The sequence below is a fragment of the Castanea sativa genome, chromosome 5 (genome assembly GCF_040712315.1).
Source record: "Castanea sativa cultivar Marrone di Chiusa Pesio chromosome 5, ASM4071231v1".
Lineage (NCBI taxonomy): Eukaryota > Viridiplantae > Streptophyta > Magnoliopsida > Fagales > Fagaceae > Castanea > Castanea sativa.
Genome location: NC_134017.1, coordinates 73853378 through 73874306, shown reverse-complemented (window position 1 = coordinate 73874306; position 20929 = coordinate 73853378). Strand labels below are relative to the sequence as shown.

The 20929-nt window shown below is 32.6% G+C and overlaps 1 pseudogene; it reads left to right on the top strand.

Moving 5' to 3' along the window:
• The first annotated feature begins 2298 nt into the window (after positions 1–2298).
• LOC142636543 (G-type lectin S-receptor-like serine/threonine-protein kinase At1g11300) lies at positions 2299–19365 on the top strand (annotated as a pseudogene).
• Positions 19366–20929: the final 1564 nt, after the last annotated feature.

Below are 20929 nucleotides of genomic sequence, written 5' to 3'. Positions count from 1 at the left end.
GTCCCCCTAGCTACATCATCCCTCGCAAAGCCCCCCTGTGAAGCGCCGAGGGGCTGATCCTCCTTAACTTTCTTGGTACTACGCTGCAGCTCCGCATCCTCTTCCCCAGACCTCTCGCGAGACTCAAACTCACACTGCATGGCTTAAGTTTTGCATATAAGTGCTTAGCTAGTTATTACTTATTAGTTAAGGAAATTATTAGTTTATATTATCTTATTCATGTAAGATTCATATTTTGTAAATTAAATAAATGTTTACATACTTTCATGCAAATGTATACAATATTGTATACTTTTAATAAATGTGTACATTGTTCTACATATTTGTTTAATTTACAATATAAATATTAAATGAATAGTGCAATGCAAACTAACAATTATCTGTTTGGTTAATATCATTATCAACCACAAAAAAGAAGTAAAAAGTGAAGAGAGAGAGAGAGAGAGAGAGAGAGAGAGAGAGAGAGAGAGTCTTTTCAACAAAATAGCTTGCGGAGCTCACCATTGAGCTTGTTCTTGTGGTGTCTGGTGTGGATCGTATGGTCTTCTTTCCATGAAAACAGCTTGTGAGGAGAAGTTGCAAGCTTTGGAGAGTCAAACAGGCAAGAGTTTTACATGATGATAATTTTGTTATTAAGCAAATACTTGAGGCTATTTTAGGTATAAAATCCCTAAAACATCGTTGTTGCAAAAACGTGATGTGTTTTAAACATCATTGTTACTTATTTTATTTTATTTTAAAAAAAACAAACTAATTGATAATCACACACACTTTTAATTACTCTCTTACAAAGCTCAAATATATTACTTAATCTAAAGTACTACTACAAAATAGCATAATGATGTAAATGGTAGGCTCTGATAATAAGAATTATTAACGACTTCTAGTCTATACTAAATAACAAAGACGGCATATTAAGCTGCCTTTTTTGGCCAACAAAAGATGATGAGAATTATCAACTAGGAAGCACGGGTGCGGCGTTTGGGCCGCTGCACCCACGTCCGACGCGGGGATGCGCAGGCGACACGACTACCTGCACGTCCGTGCCGCGTCCGCCTTTAAAAAAAATATTTTTTTCAGCGTGATACGCGCTGATTCGGGCCGACGCGATACACGCCAATTCGGTGCAAAACGCACTTACGCACCATTCTTCACTTCAATCTTCAGCTATCTCTCACTCTCTGTGCTCCGTCTCCCCTCTCGGCTCTCTGCTCTCCGGTCTCCCCTCTCTCACAGACGCACTCAGTCACAGATGCACTCAAGCTCACCTCGTTCTGGTTTCCTGAAGAACAATCTCACTCATTGCAGACAACCCAGAATCGTAGATCAGGCTTCTTCTTCTCTGTTTCCTCTCTACTCTTTTGTTCTTTGTTTTTGAGTCCTCTGAGTTCTGACTTTCATCTCCTCCTCTTTTAGTTTCTCTGCTTTGTTTATCTTTTATCTTTCTTTTTAGTTTTGTGAGCTTAGTCAATATTCACGTGACAAAGCATTGGAAAGTAGCAAAGAGTTTGAAAAACTCTCCCAACTTTTTTATTAAGTCTGACCCTTCCGTACTGTCTTTCTTTCTTTCTGTTTTATTTTTTTATTTTTTAACTTGTGGCTTTGTTTGTTTTTTTTTTTTTTTCATTATCTCCGTACATACTATATTAATGTTTTAAACTTTTAAATTTTTAATATTCTAAAAAGTGATAGTTGTTATTAACTTATTATTATAATTATAATTTAGGTAGATATTTAGGCATAATATTAATATATTAGTTGAAACATAGACTTATAATTTTATTATTTTTAAGAAATTATATAAGAAATATATGTATATAAATAAAATAAAATAAAAAATCAGTAATATTGATTTTTTATTTGGTATATGTTTATATAATGTGAAAAAATATGCTTAGTAATATATTTAAAAATATAAATAAAAATATTTTTAATAATTTTTTAATTGCCGCACCCACACTCTACTTTTTCAAATATTGCCGAGTCCCGCACCCGCACCCGAATCCGAAAACGCACTCGTGCTTCATAGAATATCAACGACTGCTAGTATACACTAAAAAACAAAGACGGTCCATTTTATTATTATTATTATTATTATTATTATTATTATTATTATTATTTGAGATGTTAGACTTGCGAAATTCTGGAGTAGCATTTTTACTAGAAAACCGGACTTTTCATAAATACTGCTTTATGAAGCAAAGAAGAAATAAAAAAGATCCACCGTAAATTGTTAAATAAACAAAGCCTCCCTGAACCCTTTCCTGCATTCTTACACCAAGTAGGTTCAAACAAGTTATGAGATTTCTTAGCAAGAGTAACTTGTTGTTTGTCCTTTGTTGCCTTTGTTTTAACTTAGTCGTTGCCGTAGACACCATTAGATCTTCTCAATCCATCAAAGACACAGACTCTAATTACATAATTTCCAATGGAAGTACTTTCAAACTAGGATTCTTCAGCCCAGTGAATTCAACGAATCGATATCTTGGAATATGGTATAATAGAATTTCCGTATTCACAGTCGTATGGGTAGCTAACAGAGAGAAACCCCTCAATGATTATTCAAGGGTTCTTACTATATCTGAGGATGGCAACCTTGTAGTATTAAATGGACAAAAGGAGATTCTTTGGTCATCGAATGTTACCAACTCTGTTATCAATCCAAGTGCGCAGCTTTTAGATTCAGGGAACTTGGTCTTGCGAGACAACACAACAAGGACAACCATATGGGAAGGTTTTCAATTTCCTACTAATACAATGTTGCCCAAGATGAAAATAAGTGCTAATGCAAGAACAGGTAAGAAAGTTCAGCTGACATCATGGAAAAGCCCTTCTGATCCATCCATTGGAAGCTTCTCTTCAGGTTTTGATCCTCTTAGTATTGGTCTTCCTCAATCTTTCATTTGGAAAGACCATAGCCCATATTGGCGCAGTGGTCAATGGAATGGTCGAATCTTTATTGGAGTACCAAATATGTATTCTGCATTTGGCGACGGATATAGTATTGAAATTGATGAAGAAGGAACATTTTCTTTAAGTTTCTCTTATGTGACCGAATCTTTGATACATTTAGTCCAAAATTCGAATGGAAATATGGAGCAAAGATCTTGGGATGATAAGAAGAAGGATTGGGTGGTGGTGTTGAAAGCTTTGCAGAGCGAGTGCGATTTTTATGGTAAGTGTGGGGCATTTGGAAGCTGTAATTCACAAAGTTGGCCAATTTGCAGCTGTTTAGGGGGTTTTGGGCCAAGGAATACAGAAGAATGGAATAGAGGAAATTGGAGTAGTGGATGTGTGAGAAGGACACCATTGTAGTGTGAGAGAGTGAATACTACTGGTGGTGAAGACAGCAAAATGGATGGGTTTTTGAAACTGCAAATGATGAAGGTTTCAGACTTTGCAGATTACTCTTCTGCTCTTGAGGACGAATGCAGGCAGAAGTGTTTGGAGAACTGTTCTTGTATAGCGTATGCATACGATACTGGCACTGCTTGTTTGTCATGGACTAGAAGCCTAATTGACGCACAAAAATTCTCCAGCGGTGGGGTTGATCTCTACATGCGCGTTGCCTTTTCAGAACTTGGTGAGTTTTTTAGTTTTTTTTTTTTTTGTCAAAAACATTCACTGTTAGCCCCGTGGTTGGTGGTGGGGTTTTTTTTTTTTTTTTTTTTTTTTCTCGGACTTGAATCATACAAATTCCTATTCGTTGTGTGCAGCCATAATAGTGAGTTCAGCGGCGGCTCCAAAAAGTTTAAGAAGTTTAAATTAAACAATTTTTTTTTTTTTGAGAAAAAAAATACACTCAAATAAATGAAATTTTATAATTTCTTTTCATAAGTTTTTAAATTTTGAAATCATTCTATAATAGTTCATTACATTATTTATTGTCATTGTTTTTATAAAAATATTTTAACCTTAATAATAAACTGTGTTAATTATTGACCCACATGAATACATTCATCTATACATAAATAATATATTTAGTGTCTACTTAGCAAATCAAATATCTGAGCAATAACTAACATTTCTATTTTTTATTCTTGAATCACTAATTTTATAACAAATATTTATTATTAAATTATATAAAGTTATGTTATATTTATACTACACATACACACATACATGCAAATAACATTTTAACAACAAAAGCAATAATAGTAATAATAATACACTCAATCAATTTCAGACACACTCACACACACAATATATAGATTTATATAATATTTAAAAGTTGAAGCGTAAATAATATACACTCATTTATGGATACACTCATCTATACATAAATAATATACTAAGTGTCTACTTAACAAATCAAATATTTGAGCAATAACTACCATTTCTATTTTTTATTCTTGAATCACTAATTTTATAACAAATATTTATTATTAAACTATATAAAGTTATGTTATATTTATATTACACATGGACACATACATGCAAATAACATATTAACAACAACAACAATAATAGTAATAATAATACACTCAATTAGTTTCAAACACAGTCACACACACAATATATAGATTTATATAATATTTAAAAGTTGAAGTGTAATATTTATTGTTATTACGATTCTGTCAAGCCATATCAGTGACCATGACATTATTTTCTTTCCATCATTTTTAATATATATATATATATATATATATTAATATAAGCAAAAATGCATTATGCATTAACACATTCTCAAAACTAATTGTAACTTAGCAATCATGATAAGACCATCACTTTTCACTACCATGACTTTATATATTCTTGAGCCCAAATGTAACTTACAATATAAAATATATGTAATATAAACAGTTTGTAATATAAGAGGTAGCATTTATTTGCTTTTAATTTATACTCACCTGAAAAAAAATATATATATCATATGCTACCACAGTATTAATATATGTATGCTAATGTTATATTCAATGCCAAGTTGAAAGGTTCATTTTCACTCCTACTTAAAGAACCATATGTAATTTTTATCAACTTCAAGAGATAGAGATAATGAGCACCCACTTTAGTCCAATTTGATCCACTTCAGTCTATTTAATCTAGTTAGGTCCACTTTGGTCCATTCAATTTAATTCAGTAGACTTCGGTCCATTTGATTCAATTCGATCAGTCTATTTAGTCCATTTCAAGTGAGTATAAACTAAAAATAAATAAATTGTTGTCTTTGCTATCTCTATCTCTTAAATTTTATGAAAATGACATATGGTTTTTAAAGCGGGAATGGAACTGGACCCTTTAACCTAGTGTTGAATGCTACACTAGTATACAGATATGAATACAGTGGTGGAATATAATTTTTTTTAGGTGAGCATAAACTAAAAATAAATAATGTTGTTATCTTTTTTTTCTTTGAATGTTAGATGCGATCCTATTTTATTGCAAATATAGTATATGATATAATGATATTTTATTTCATAGCGTGACTTGGATAATTTTGTGTTTACAACTATACCTTTTATTTTGAATATTCTTCTCATTATATTTTATTCTATAAATTTTCTGTTCCCTCTCATATTCTCTCCTAAAAAAAAGTGATTATGCTATCTCTCTCTAGATTTTAATTTTTTTTTTCTTCTTATAACTCTACTTAGGTTGATGGATTTTTATGTTTTCTAATATCTTTACTTTTGGTTGATATATTTTGGTGTTCTGTCTTTTGAGTTCTCCATCACAAGTCCTCTTTCTCCCATTTATAGCTTTGGTTTGATCTTTTTTTTAGTTAATCTATCATTAGTTTGGGGGTGAGAATTTGAGTTTATATCAAATATAATCTACATGGCCATATATTTGAATGTGTCTATCTATTATTTGAGTAATATCAATTGTAATTATGTGATAAGTTTATTTATTATGATAATCTTCTTAAAAAGAATGAGAAATTTGAATGATAATTTTAAAACTTAAAAATTTTATATTGCCAAAAGAAATTCGGAAATCTAATGCAACATAATAATAGTTAGAATAATATGAACCACTTAAAAAAGAATAATATCACTCAAAAATTCCAAAATTGATAAAATTACATATTTGTAAAAATAGAGAGATAGAAACTACTTTTATAAATTGTTTAATTTTTAGAGAGAACAAATTATCGGCAATAAAATTTAGAGAAAAAATTATACATTATATCACATCTCAAAATAATCATATATTCCCACAAATCGCGTGAGTTTGTGACTAGTTTATAATAAAGAGATTGACACTCACAACTTACAAACATTCACTCTTTTCCCTTAGAGTAGGAGATACCAAGAGAGAGAGAGAGAGAGAGAGAGAGATATGTTATTTGTGCTGTTGTTTGGTTTTGGGATGGGTTGACCTGTGTTGTTGTTTGGTTTTAAGCAAGGCTGATCTATGATCAGGGTGTGCAAGATTTGTATTATGACATTGCTTCATATGGATTAAGTGTAAGTTTTACCATGTGTATATAAGTCATTGGGCACCCTCCCCTTCCAAGCTAGTTTTCAAGTGTGAGTTTTATCCATGTGCTTAAGTTATTTGGTATCAAAGCCAACTATCACGTCAAGTAATTGAACGTAATTTATTATGGGATCAAATGAGTTATGGCTTTGTGGTAGAATCTCAAAGGGGGCTACCTAAGGGGTAGATTAACTGATAGGTGAGTGGAGCCGTTAGAAAAGAGAAAGGGCTACCATTTGGACGTTAGTATATAGAGTGAGCTGTTGTGGATGTCAACTGTGAAGTGTGGTGGTATATTATGATTCTAGTATCCTACATAGCTTAATTGTAAGTTTAACCATGTGTATATAAACTATTAGACACCTATTTCTTACAATAATATATAAACTATATTATGATTCTAGTGTCCTACATAGCTTAATTGTAAGTTTAACCATGTGTATATAAACTATTAGACACCTATCCCTTACAAGTTAGTTTTCAAGGGTGAGTTCTATTCATAAGTTTGTATCAATTTAACCAAAGGTGTGCAAGATTTAACCCATGTAATGCTACAATTAATTGAAATGATTTGGCCTTATGCCTAGGTCCATGGGCAACATAAAGAGGAAATTTTCACTAAAAAAATATAGTTTGCAAAAGATCAAAATTATGTTCGTTGATCTCTTTTTTTAAAAAGAAAAAAAAATTAAGAGAGTAGATCACTTGGTAGGGCTGTAAATGAGCTGAACTTTGTTGAGTAGTGCATGTTCAAGCTTCGCTTGTTAGGAAAAGTCAAAAGCTCAAGCTTCGCTTGAGCTCGTGATAAGCTTAAAAATAGTGTTGGAGCTTGAGTTCGTGAGAAAGCCAAAAAGCTTGAACTTGGCTTGGTTTGACTTTAGTAATTAGTTAAGCTAAGCTCAAACTTAATATCAAGCTCAAACTCGAGCTTAGGTTAAGTTTTTAAGCTTGAGATCTTAAAAAATTACATTATCAAAGGGTTAAATCTTAAAAATCAAGAAAAATGAAAAAGAAAATAGTATACTAATTTTATCATGCATCTTGTCCTACTTATGGTTAGTCACTATTCAAATTATAAATTTACAACAATTGTTCAAAATGCAATTTTTACATTCATGTTAGATGGAAAATAACTAGAAAAATACTTGTTTGTAACTAGTATGAATGAGAAAATACTTACATGATTCATAACTTTACTTTAGATGATTGATAGGGAAGGATCATATATGACCCACTTAATTAATTAATTAATTTTTAAATGTAACTATAGTCTAAAGTGGTTCTTGGTCAGTTTAGAGAAAATGAAAAAAAAAATTAAGGTAATGGGTAGTGGTCCTATGTTGGCCACGTCTTTATTAAGACAAGTGTAATGATATATTTAGCTAACACATATAAACCTATAAATGAGTCTATCTTAACTTGTTTTGTACCAAGCCTAATAGCTCACGAGCTTGTTCATGAACAATTTTTTTTTTTTTAGGCTCGGCTTATTTATTAAACGAACCTAAAACTAAAACTCAAGTTTGGCTTATTTATAAACAAACAAATATGAATGAGCATATTATCGAGCCAAGTTCGAGTTGTTCATGATCGGCTTGGTTTATTTCCAACCCTATTACACTACTTAATATTTTTTTTATTGGGTGTAAATTTTGACAAATTCACCGTTTAATTACATTATCTTCATATACTCTCCATGTTCACAAACTTTTATATCAAAGATTAATAATTATGTCATCAATAAAATATTTGAAACGTAAGTTTTTTAGTTTAAAATTATGTATTAAAGATGAGCGTATTGATCAAATAGTAAATAATATCATACATGAAATTCGACATAAATGTTAAGAACATAAAGAACTTGTAATCGAACAATGAGATTTTCAAATTATTAATCTAACAAAGAGTTGTTACGTGGTGTAATATTACTAAAAAATACATTAACTATAACTTGAACTCAACCCTATATATATTAAATGTGCATGAGTTTGCGCCTTTTATGTTAGGTTTTGCCGCATATCATAACTAATAGAGTAGGCCAATAAATAACTAGGTGCACAATTGCCTTGGTGCGCACTTCAGAATCCAGGTGGAAGTTGAGTTCTTAACTAATTTATTCATGTGCTGTACACGGATCTTATTTCAAGGCTTCAAGCCACGTAACAGTTTGAATTAGTGTAATACTTTCTTTTTTTCCTGATTTACATATGCAGAGGGACAGATTCTCGAAAAAAAAAATACAGGTACAGAGGGACATGTGATAAAAATTGTCACAATCACAGTGATCATAGGAACAGTTTCCATTTCAATATGCACCTACTTCTTCTGGAGATGGATGGCTAAACAAAAAGGTAATATTCTGACTAAAATTAACAAAATGGACTAAGAAAAGTTGCTGTATACTAGAGATTACTTACAACTGTAGTGAAATTCAGTAATGAAAAAGAAAGAAAAGGTGATCTTGTTGTTCAACAGAGGGGAAGCACATCAAAAAGTTCCTACTGAGAAGGTGCCTGGAGACAACCTGAACCAAGTTCAAGTCCAGGAGCTACCGCCATTTAATTTTGAGAAGCTGGCGAGTGCAACAAATAATTTCCAGCAATCTAACAAGCTTGGGCAGGGTGGATTTGGTCCTGTATACTGGGTAATGGTCGCTCATCCAGAGGTTTCTTGTCTGATAATTTGGACATCTAGTTAATGATTTGATGTTTTTTTGTAGGGAAAATTGACAGATGGGCGAGAAATTGCAGTTAAAAGACTTTCCAAAATCTCTGGACAAGGGTTGAAAGAATTTATGAATGAGGTCGTTGTAATTTCTAAGCTCCAACATCGGAATCTTGTTAGGCTCCTTGGCTGTTGTGTCGAAGGAGAAGAGAGGATGTTGATCTATGAATACATGCCAAATAAAAGTTTGGATGCATTTCTCTTCGGTTAGTTAAGTTTGATAACATTTTTTAGTTGCGGATGGAAATAGTGTATTATGTGACAATGGAACATTATTCTTTGTAGTGTACTTCATTTCAAACAGATTTTTGATGACTTCCACCAAATGAACTTCTTATGCAAACTTAATGTTCATTCACCTTGTAAGTTTAATCCTAACTTTTTTTTCTCTCTTCTTGTTTTTGTTCTTCTTCTTCTCTCCCCCCCCCCCCCCTTTTTTTTCCATTAGATCCGCACACAAAAATGTGTTAGATTGGAGAAAACGCTTCAACGTTATTGAAGGAATTGGTCGAGGTCTACTCCACCTTCATAGGGATTTTAGATTAAGGATTATTCATAGAGATCTAAAGGCAAGTAACATCTTGCTGGATAAAGAGCTAAATCCAAAAATATCATATTTTGGTATGACCTGAATTTTTGGAAGTAATGAAGACTAGGCCAACACTAATAGGGTCGTTGGAACTTAGTAAGTACCTTTCGGTTTGCCCAATTCAATTAGGTACTAATACTAATATTTGAGATGACAAGATTTGATTGTGTTTTGTTGTTGAAATTTAGTGGTTATATTTCTCCTGAATATGCAATGGATGGACGATTTTCAGAGAAGTCGGATGTTTTTAGCTTTGGAGTGATGTTACTAGAGATAATTAGTGGAAGAAGAAACATTAGCTTTTATCATGATGAGCAGTCCATGAGCCTTTTAGGACATGTAAGTCATCCTTATCTCATAGCATTATTTTTGAAACCTCCAAGGCTTGTTTCTTATAAGTTTTATTATTGATGCTAAGAATTTCAATCTTCTTTTTATGTTTCCAGGCATGGAAATTGTGGAATGCAAACAACATTGTAGCCTTAATAGACCCAATGGTATCTAAACCATGCTTTGAAACAGAAATTTTGAGATCCATACATGTTGGCCTGTTGTGTGTGCAAGAATTTGCCAAAGATAGGCCAAATGTATCCGTTGTTATTTCCATGCTTAAAAGTGAGATTGTTGATCTTCCTTGTCCAAAGCAACTGGCATTTACTGAAAGGCAGATGGCCTTAGATAGAGAGTCCACTCAAAGCAGCCAAAGAAAATGCTCTGTTAACAATGTTACTTCTGCTATGGTACAAGGTCGATAGCTAGCATATGTTATTGATATAGTCATGGTGTGGTTACATATTCATTTTGAACACTTTCCGAAGAATCTTATATGGTGTTAATACAGATTCCCCTGTTCCCTCTTTGATTTCCAATATTAGTCCAATCTATGAAGAAGTAAGCCATTAAACCATATTCTTTTCTTGGAGCACTTATGATGATTTACCTCTCTTTGACACAAAATTGCTAATTATATGGCACCTACCAATAGCAAATGAACTTTCATATTAGCTCGGTAGAATATCTTACACAAAATAGAAAACATACTCCGTGATTTTTTCTGGGTTTCAACCATTAAGATAGGCACCTATGAGCATGGTCTTCTATTTGTAAACCTAAATCAGCTGAAGCTATTCAGCTCAGAAGAACTGATGATCTAAATAAAGCCTTGATCTCTAGGTTGGGCTCATCAGTCATCAGTAGCTTCTGTTGCAGAGTAAGACATGGGTTCATATTCTCAAATCCAAATAATTTTAGTGGTATCCCATTCCAATCCTCAAAATTGAAGAAATCAGCTTCTCCCATCTGGAAAGGAATTCACAAACTCTGTTCCATTGGTTAACAACAGTCTTTGCTACCTCATTGGATCAGGCTCAAATACTATTGACTGTTTCAAGGGTCCCTACAATCCTCAACTTCTCTCCACAACTAAAATCAACCAAGTAACTGACTTCATCCTCCTTCACCTTTCTTCAAAGCAATGGATCAGTTATTCTCTTTCCAAAAAAATTCACTCCAACACAGCCAATCCCATTCAAAATATCCAAGTTCCATCAAACCCATCTGAAGATGTCATCATCTGGGTGCCAAATAAAAGAGTCACTGAAAAGATTTTCGTATCTTGCCCTGCTCAAGCTGAAGCTAAGGCAGCCTTTACTTGCGGTCTCCATTGACCATTGTTGCTAATCAAGGATGCAAATCTGTTCTCTTTGAATGTAATGCCAAAGTTGTAATCTATGCCATTATCAAGCCCATCTTGTGCTCAGACAGGTTCACTTGAGCGCATGTTGGGCCCATCTTTGTATAACTTGGGAACTCTATTCTGTATTGAGTTCTTATTGATGTTAATGGGCTTCAGAGTTGGTTCCCCTAGTGGCCCTAGTCCCTCTTTTACTTCTGAAAAAAAAATTGTCCTTATTTACCCAAAAAGCATAAATAAATAAAAAACTAATTTATTTATAGTTTTATATTATGTCATTCATTATGATTTTATGTACCTTGACAAGATTTTTTGAGAAACACACACATACACATATATAGAGGAAATAGATAAGATAAAGGAATACACTTACACGTCAACACCAAAACTGCATGACAGTTTTTTATTTTATTTATTGAAAGGTTCTTTATTTTGGGATGTTACAATATGAAACTTGGAAATTATTTATTTATTTATTAAATGCTAGATTGGAGAAAATGCACTTGAGATTTTTTTCAATTTTATTTAGATATTTTCAGTTATGGTTTCTAATTCTTTTATATATATATATATATATATATATATGTGTGTGTGTGTGTGTGTGCATTTTTTAAAACACATAATGTGCATGTTCTAATGTTCAATTTAAAATATCAACATTAGATGGGCATATGTAGTATGCACTCAAGCGAAACCATGACCAACATCATTTTTTTATTATTATTTTTTTAAAAGGAGCTCAAAAATCCCAATAATGAGAAAAAATTTGAATTCATCCAAAGACAATTGATTGATTATATTTTGGTCAATCTCAACGTGCTTTTGTGTTGTTTGATCTTGAAAGCAGATTTTTGGCGAATGAATCTGAGAGTTTACGGGATATCTTAGGAGATTAGTTAAGAAACACAAAACACAGCACCAAGAGAAATCATCAGTCAAATGATTAAAAAAAAAAAAGTAATAGACAAAATCATAGAATTAAGCAACCCAAATTCCCAAATCTCTTATCAAGTCATCTAATTGTCCTGTTTTTTATTGAACTTTCCTTTTGGATCAAATTGTAAAGCATAAAGTGAAATTAACATGTATAAATTTTAAGATGTATGTACTGTGTAGAACATATCACAAGTGTGAAGGAAAAAGAGTAGTGGTATTGTTTTTCAATGTTAAAAAGGAAATCCAATACGTCCTGCAAGACTCCCTGACTCTCTCATCGGCCAACCAAAGCCATGGGAATCGTTGCTTCGGTATTCCTGTTAATTATTTAAGACAGAAAAGAAAAGCAATAGTTTTTTATATCGATAGTACCAATAGATTGAAACAAAAATCATTTTTCGATTGACCAGTATAAAATACTTCGACTTATTCCTTGCTTGACAAAGCCAAAGGCAATAAAATACCTGAACTGAAAGAAAAAAAAAAAATTCACTAGTGAGCGACCCAGAAAAGCAATAAATTAAGGCAAAGTGTGTAGTATAGACTGTTTAGGTAAAATATACCAGACCTGACAAAGTATACATGGCCAGTTGCCCAATTGTCCAATTCTATTTCTGATTCTGAATCTCTAATCCCCATAAGAAATGGTTAAACAACTTCAAATCTTGTGACAATGGCAGATAAACCTTGTTTAATACTGCAGCGAATCAACCCTTTGATTACTAATTTTCCCAGAAGAACTCTGAATCTGATGGGTGTTCTCTGAAATTTTTTTTTTTTTTTTTTTTTTTCTTAAAGTTGTTTGAAGGCTTTTAAAAGTTATGGGTGCTTGGGTAGCCAACAGCCTCTGTCGCTGATAACTAAGAGCATTCACAGCAGTGGAGCTAAATAGCTATATTGCTATTTTAGCTCCACTCAAACCACAAAAACCCACCTGCAGCAGTGGAGGCAAAGCTAAAAAATTTTAGCTTTGCGCTACAGTGCTCATGTATCAATACATGAGCACTGTAGCTGAAAGTTATAAAAAAATATATATTTTATTCGGGCCCCGATTAAAATAATTCAAAGCCTCTCTCTCTCTCTCTCTCTCAGTCACTCTCATCTCTGTGTGCACTGAAGCTTTCAACTCTCTCAACTCTCATCTCTTCTCTTTCAACTCTCTCAACTCACTCAAGCTCACCGTCGCCGAGACCCACGCCGTCCAAAGCTCTCAACTCTCTCAAGCTCACCGTCACCGAGACCCACCAGCTGAGACCCACCGCCACCGACCCACCAGCTGAGACCCACCGCCGATCAACCCTCTCAACCTCAGACCCACTCCATCCCAAGCTCTCAAACCCACACCGTCACCGACCCTCCAAGCCGCCGATTAGCTCAGGCCCACGCCGCCGATCCTTATGAGTTTGATCTGGGTTTTTGGTTGAGTTTGACCGCCGATCATTTTGAGCTCACCGTCGATCCTTCTGGGTTTTGCTCCATTTTTTTTCCTTTCTTTTATCACCGTGCCTCTCTCTGTCTCTCATTCACTTTCAGAAAGAAAAGTTCAGAGGATTGAAGAAATGAAGCAAACAAAGAGGAAAAAAAAAAAAACGTGTATTTGGATGAAACCAACAAATAAGATAAATAAGAAAAATAAAATAAAGAATAATAAGAAATTAAAATTAAGTAATGTTTTATAATATTTTTGTAATAAATTTTAAGCAGTAGATTATTACTATTTAATATTGGTGAGAAAAAAATATTTTTTTTGATGGTGGCGGTTGCAGTGGTGGTGGCAGTTGTAATGGCGGTGGTGGTAGTGACAGTGGTGATGACAGTGGCTGTGATTGTTGTTTATTGTAGAGAATATATTATTCTATTACGTGGCGGCGGTGGCGGCGGTGACGGTGGGCGGCGGTAGCGATTGCGGTGGCGGTGGAAGAGTCGGTGGCAGTGGTGGTAGTGGTAGTGATAGCGGTTGCGGTTGGTTGTGATTGTTATTTATTGTAATGAATATATTATTTTATTGTAGTAGATATATTATTTTATTGTGAGGTTTATATTATTTTATTGTGTTGAAAGTTAAAATAGATCCACTGCTACAGCATGTTTTGTAAAATGTATAGGTAAAATAGATAAAGTAACTTTTTGTGAAGCTAAAAAGCTAAATTTTTAGCTCCACTGCTGTGGATGCTCTAACAATCAAAAGATAACTCTGAACAAGTTATGGGACTTGTTAGTAAGAATAAAATACTTCAATTTAATCCTTGCTTGAAGAAGCCAAAGGCAATAAAATACCTGAACAGAATGAAAAAAATTTCACTAGTAAGCAACGCAGAAAAGCAATAAATAAAGGCAACTTATGTCGTTTAGCCTGTTGACCAATTCTTTTTCTGAATCTCTAATCCTCTGTACAACTTCTAATCTTGGGACAATGACAGATAACACGTGTAGGAGTTATCTATGTGTTTGCATCTCTCTAACTTTTACTTTTTACCTTTAATTGTTGTTATGTTGTGATTAATTATGGTCTAGAGTAATTTGTTTATTTGGGTATAATTTATGCTTATCATTTCGCATATATATTGTTTGAGTATAAGCTTGTGTTGATTTATTTGAAATTAGGGGTCTAAACATTCACTAGTGTTTTACACACCAAATGAACTTTCATGTACTGTATCGGTATATGTAATGTTTCGTACCAATTTCAATACTAGGTGTACCGGCCATGTACCGAGCGTATTAGCTGATATAGAAAAAAGCTTTTTTTTTTTAGTTTTGTAATTTTTGAATTTTTGTAAGGACAAAATGGTAACTTATTTATATTAACTTATTAGTATTATTTGTTTTCTTAGTAAACAATGAACAATTAAGCCTTTTGTTTTTTATATTGTGTGTGTGTGTGTGTGTGTGTGTTTTTTTTTTTGTTTTTTTGTTTTATGCTAAAGTTTAAAATCATGAATAATTTATTCTGAATTGAGGTAATGTTTTATGGTAAACTTTTATATTTATTATAGTGTGTGTGTGTGTGTGTGTGTGTGTGTGTGTGTGTATATATATATAAAATAGCAATAAACTCAAAACGGTACATCGGTATTGACTGATACCAAAATATATCGTTTCACTGGTCAAACCAATATAGCCTTCGGTATAAGATTGACTCCCTTGATAGGAGGATATGGGATTGGAGGGTTCATTGTTTCTCTTGTATTGCAACTATTCATCTTGTGGAAATTTTCCAAATAGTGTGGTTGGGGGAGAGGGGTTTTCTCATAGAGTCTCAGGTTTTCCTCTTCCTAAACACTTTCTCGTGTTTACTTTGGATTGTTTTTATTTTAGCATTTCCATATTGCTTATTTATTTGCTTTAGCTCTTAATTGTTCATGCTTGCTATATGGAACTTGTTAATCACATTCATTGATTTAATTGGTAGTTTTAAATTAAAAGAGATTAATTAAGCCAGTAAAATGGTTCATTGGCTCTAAATACATGTTAAGGTATTAGTAGCATCTTTCTAACTTCTTCTTCTTCTTCTTCTTTTTTTTTTTTTAATTTTTTGGTAATCAGAAGAGAAGCTAAAGAATTTAAGTAATTTTATATATCTTACATAATTTAATTGAAATATGATTATACTCTCGCATTATATATGATTTTAATACTAATTTCAAAATTTTCGTATTAATATGGCACCTACCAATAACAAATGAAAGCACATATTTTTTCAATTATAACCTATTTATAGTTTTTTATTGTGTCATTCATTATGAATTTATATACTCGACAAGATTATAATTACTGTATATAGATTATGACTGTATATTTTATCTATTGAAGAATTCTTATCTTTTTGATCTTACAATGTGAAATTTAAAAACTATTTGTGTTGGGAGATCTCAAAAAAAAAAAAAAAAAAAATCCCTATAGTTACTTTAAAAACAGGCCCGTATGATGTATTGTTGAATGCCATAAAAGGCTTGAGTGTCCACATCACCAATATATTTTATAGTAGAGTGGCATAGCTCACGATTTGACAAATGATATTAGAGGCATCAAGCAAGTCATGAGTTCAAGTCACACGAGCATTGTTGTGAGCAAGAGGTTGTTAGGGGACTATAATTTGACTTTCCACAAACGCACTAAAAATTGTCCGACAATTTGTTTACTTATATTACAATGCTTTGTATTTATAGATTAATTATAAGTTTAATATTAATTTTTTGTTGTTTATTTTTTTTCTTATTTCTTAGTTTTCTTATGTAATTTGAAAAAAAAAAATGCACTTGAAAGTCGTTTAATTTTTTTTTATAGATTTTTTTAGTCAATTTTACTAATTCTTACAAATTTATTACACACACACACACATATATATATATATATATATATTTGAATCAAAACTTCATAATGATCCAAGCTCTAATCTGTTGGGTTACAACCAACTTTACATGAATTGCGATAAAGATAATCAATTGAATAATTTTAAGCAATCCCAAAAAATACTTTTATCAAATTTACCAAATCATGATATCAAATTATTCAAACCTGTTTCTCTATTAGCACATCGTGATGGTGATTTTAGTCCAATTAAGAGATTCTCTTATGTCAACTTCAGTGTTTGTCACACACAGATAGACAAATAGGCTTAAAACAGAGACGTGAAGCATTTAATAATAATAAAACTAAAAATTAATTAAATAAAAAAAAAAAAGATAGAGAGAGTTGAAAGAGTTTGATCTATCACATGCGTAATGAAAGTTTATTAATTCTAGTCAACTGCATTACTTTTCCACAAGTTAAAGCCACACGTAACAGTTCTTTTGTAGTTTATGCATTTGATAATGGGACAGGTTGCATATCAACTGCATTATTTTTCCACAATGGAAGCTTAATTGACGCATAGGTATTATCTAGCGGCAGAGTTGATCTTTACATTCATGTTGCCTATTCAGGACTTGGTGAGTTGTTTTTTCTTCCATCTTTAACCCAACAACCCCCAAAAAGTCCTCAGCTCCCCAAGCTAATGAAATCCTTGTAAAAAGCAATCTATTTGACCCCAAAAAAACATATTTAATTGGCTGTTTTCTTTGAATTAATGCAATAGTTTTTTCTTTTCTTTTTCTGATTTCCAGATACAGAGAGAAAAGTGAAAAAAATTGTGACAATCACCGTGATCATGGGAATTCTTAGCATTTCATTCTGCACTTACTCATTGTGGAAGTGGATTGCTAAACGGAAAGGTAATATTCCTACTAAAATAACACGACTAGGAAATTTTTCAGTATATTACGGATTGATCACAACTGTAGTTGAAATCAGCAAGGAGAATGAAAGAAAAAGGGATGTTATTGTTCAACAAAGAGGAATCACATAAAAATTTTTCTAGTGACAACCAGAAACAAGTCCAGGAGCTCCCACTATTCAATTTTGAGGTGCTGGCGAACGCAACAAACAACTTCCATCTATCTAACAAGCTTGGTCAAGGTGGATTTGGTCTCGTATACAGGGTAATGGATGCTCTCCCAAAGGTTTATTATCAAATACTACGAATATATAGTTAATGATTTGGGTTTTTTTTTTTTTTTTTTAAGGGAAAACTGTCAGATGGACAAGAAATTGCAGTAAAAAGACTTTCTAGAACCTCTGCACAGGGGTTAGAAGAATTTATGAATGAGGTGGTGGTAATTTCTAAACTCCAACACCGGAATCTTGTTAGGCTCCTTGGCTGCTGTGTTGAAGGAGAAGAGAGGATGTTGATATATGAATACATGCCAAACAAAAGTCTAGATGCATTTCTCTTCGGTTAGTTAATTTTTGTACCATTTTTTATTACAAAAATATTTTACTCATTTTAATTTTCTGGACAGACTTCACTTGAAATAGTTTTCTGATGATTTCCACCAAAATAACTTTTTGCAAAGTTCATGTTCATCACCTTGTAGATTTAATCATCACTTTCTTTCTCTTGTTAACGTTTCTTTTGTTTCATTTATTTAGATCCACACAAAGAAAGACTGCTAGATTGGAAAAAACGCTTTAACATTATTGAAGGAATTGGTCGAGGTCTACTCTACCTTCATAGGGATTCTAGATTACGGATTATTCATAGAGATCTAAAGGCAAGTAACATATTGTTGGATAAAGAGCTAAATCCAAAAATATCAGATTTTGGTATGGCCAGGATTTTTGGAAGTAATGAAGACCAGGCCAATACTAATAGGGTCGTCGGAACTTAGTAAGTAACTCTTGACTTGATCATTTCAATTAGATACTAATACTAATATTTGAGATGACAAGATTTGGATGTGTTTTGTTGTTAATATTTAGCGGCTATATGTCTCCTGAATATGCAATGGAAGGCCGATTTTCAGAGAAATCAGATGTTTTTAGCTTTGGAGTGTTGTTACTAGAGATAGTTAGTGGAAGAAGAAACAGTAGTTTCTATAACGATGAGCAGTCCCAAAGCCTTTTAGGACTTGTAAGTCATTTCATTGCCTCATTTTTATTTTTTTTAATATCCATTGCTTTTTGTTCTTTAATAAGTTTTTTTTATTGTTGGTAATAATTTCTATCATGTGTTCACTTTTCTAGGCATGGAAATTGTGGAACACAGACAACGCTATAGCAATAATAGACGCGATGATATATGAGCCCTGCTTTGAAATAGAGATTTTAAGATGCATACAAGTTGGGCTGTTGTGTGTGCAAGAATTTGCTCAAGATCGGCCAACAGTATCTGATGTTGTTTCCATGCTTAAAAGTGAGATCGTTGATCCACCTCTTCCAATGAAACCAGCCTTCATTGAAAGGCAGATTGCATCAGATACAGATTCCTCTCAACGCAGCCAAACAGAATGCTCTGTTAACAACGTTACTGTTACAATGGTTCAAGGTCGATAATTGGCATGTGTTATTGACATAGTCATGTTGTGGTTATTTATTCATTTTGAACACTTTCAAAAGAATCTTAAAAATTTTGTTTGTATTCAACGAACTGAATGAATATTCAAACCATTGTTACAAATAATAGACATTTCCAGCATGTTATATGGTTTTAATACTGACTCCTCTATTCTCTCTTATGTCCACCATTAGTCCTATCTACGTCGAAGCAAACCATTAAATCATCTGAAGGATGATTTAACTCTCTTTAGCACAAAATTTTAGGTATATTAGAGCTTTAAGGTCAATTCCAAAAATTGCTAATTAATACCGCACCTACCTGTAATATATGATGATATGAACTAACATTTTACTTCAACTAGAAAGCTCACATGATAAACTTCCATTTGAAGGGATATACTATAGGCATTAAATCTCTGAGAAATAAGACTGAACTCACTAAAACTTGAACTTGGGGACCAAAAGCACTAACTTGAAAAGTTTGCTAAGTGAGTGCTTTTGGTTCCTCAAATTTCCTAATAGCACACTATTGGCCTTATTATATTATTATTATTATCTAAAATTTTCAATGTATACTCTCCATTTGCTTTATTTCCCCAAATTAATATTATCCAATTGTGAAATATTAATTTTAACATTTTATTGCTAATTCTATGTATGACAAGTCTTGTGTCTATGTTTTGCATAATTAATGATTTTGCTAATTCTATGTATGAAAGATGGCTCCAAAATGACATAGCACCTATTGCAATTGTATTATCATAACCGCGGTTTTAGGGATTGTCATTGGAGCGTGGACAAGTAATAAGTATGGATAGATTAGATCAGTTCAACTTGTGGGTATCTTTTACATCGTTGGAGCCATGGCAATGGTTCTAGCTGGTTACCCATGAGTAATAATCTTTGCTTGACTTCTCAATGATTTCAGGGTAGGAAAGATGACATTGATACCCTAATCTAGAGTTTGTAGTTTCCAAATGTAGTTTGAGGTACCCACATTGCTATGAACTATTTACTAATCACGTTTGATCACTTTGTTCATGGTTGTCAAAATCTCAATCTGGATCCTACGATCCTACGATTTTATGATCCCACTTGCCCAAAACGATTCGGATCTTTTAAGAATTTTTGCGATTGTTTAGAATCAGTAGGATCGTATGATTTCAAACGACCTTAGTTTCTTATATTTTTTAACTTGATAGAAGGCTCAATTGGACTTAAATGAAAAAATAAAACCCCAATAGACCAAGTTTTTCTACTCTAATAAAGAAAGAGTGTTAGTTAGACCCAAATAAAAAATATCCCAATAGAGTGTCACATTTTGAGATTTTTGGTATTTTTAAATGATGCTTACAAATTGATGTAATGATGTATGATAATTATATCAATGAATGTATAATTTATGTGATTATTTAACATACCAATGTGCATTTTTTGTTTTTTTCTCAAATAATGTAGGATCTTACGATTCACGATCTGATTTTACGATTCACGATCTGATTTTACGATCCACGATCTGATCTTACGATCTACGATCCCACTTACCTCTCACGATTTTATGTAAGATCCCGATTTTAACAACCTTGATTTTGTTACTTTGTCAATGGTAGAAGGAAGTTGTTGTTAAGCTGAATCCTAGGACCATTTCTAAGACTGATTAGGAAATCTGTTGACACAAACATAAACAT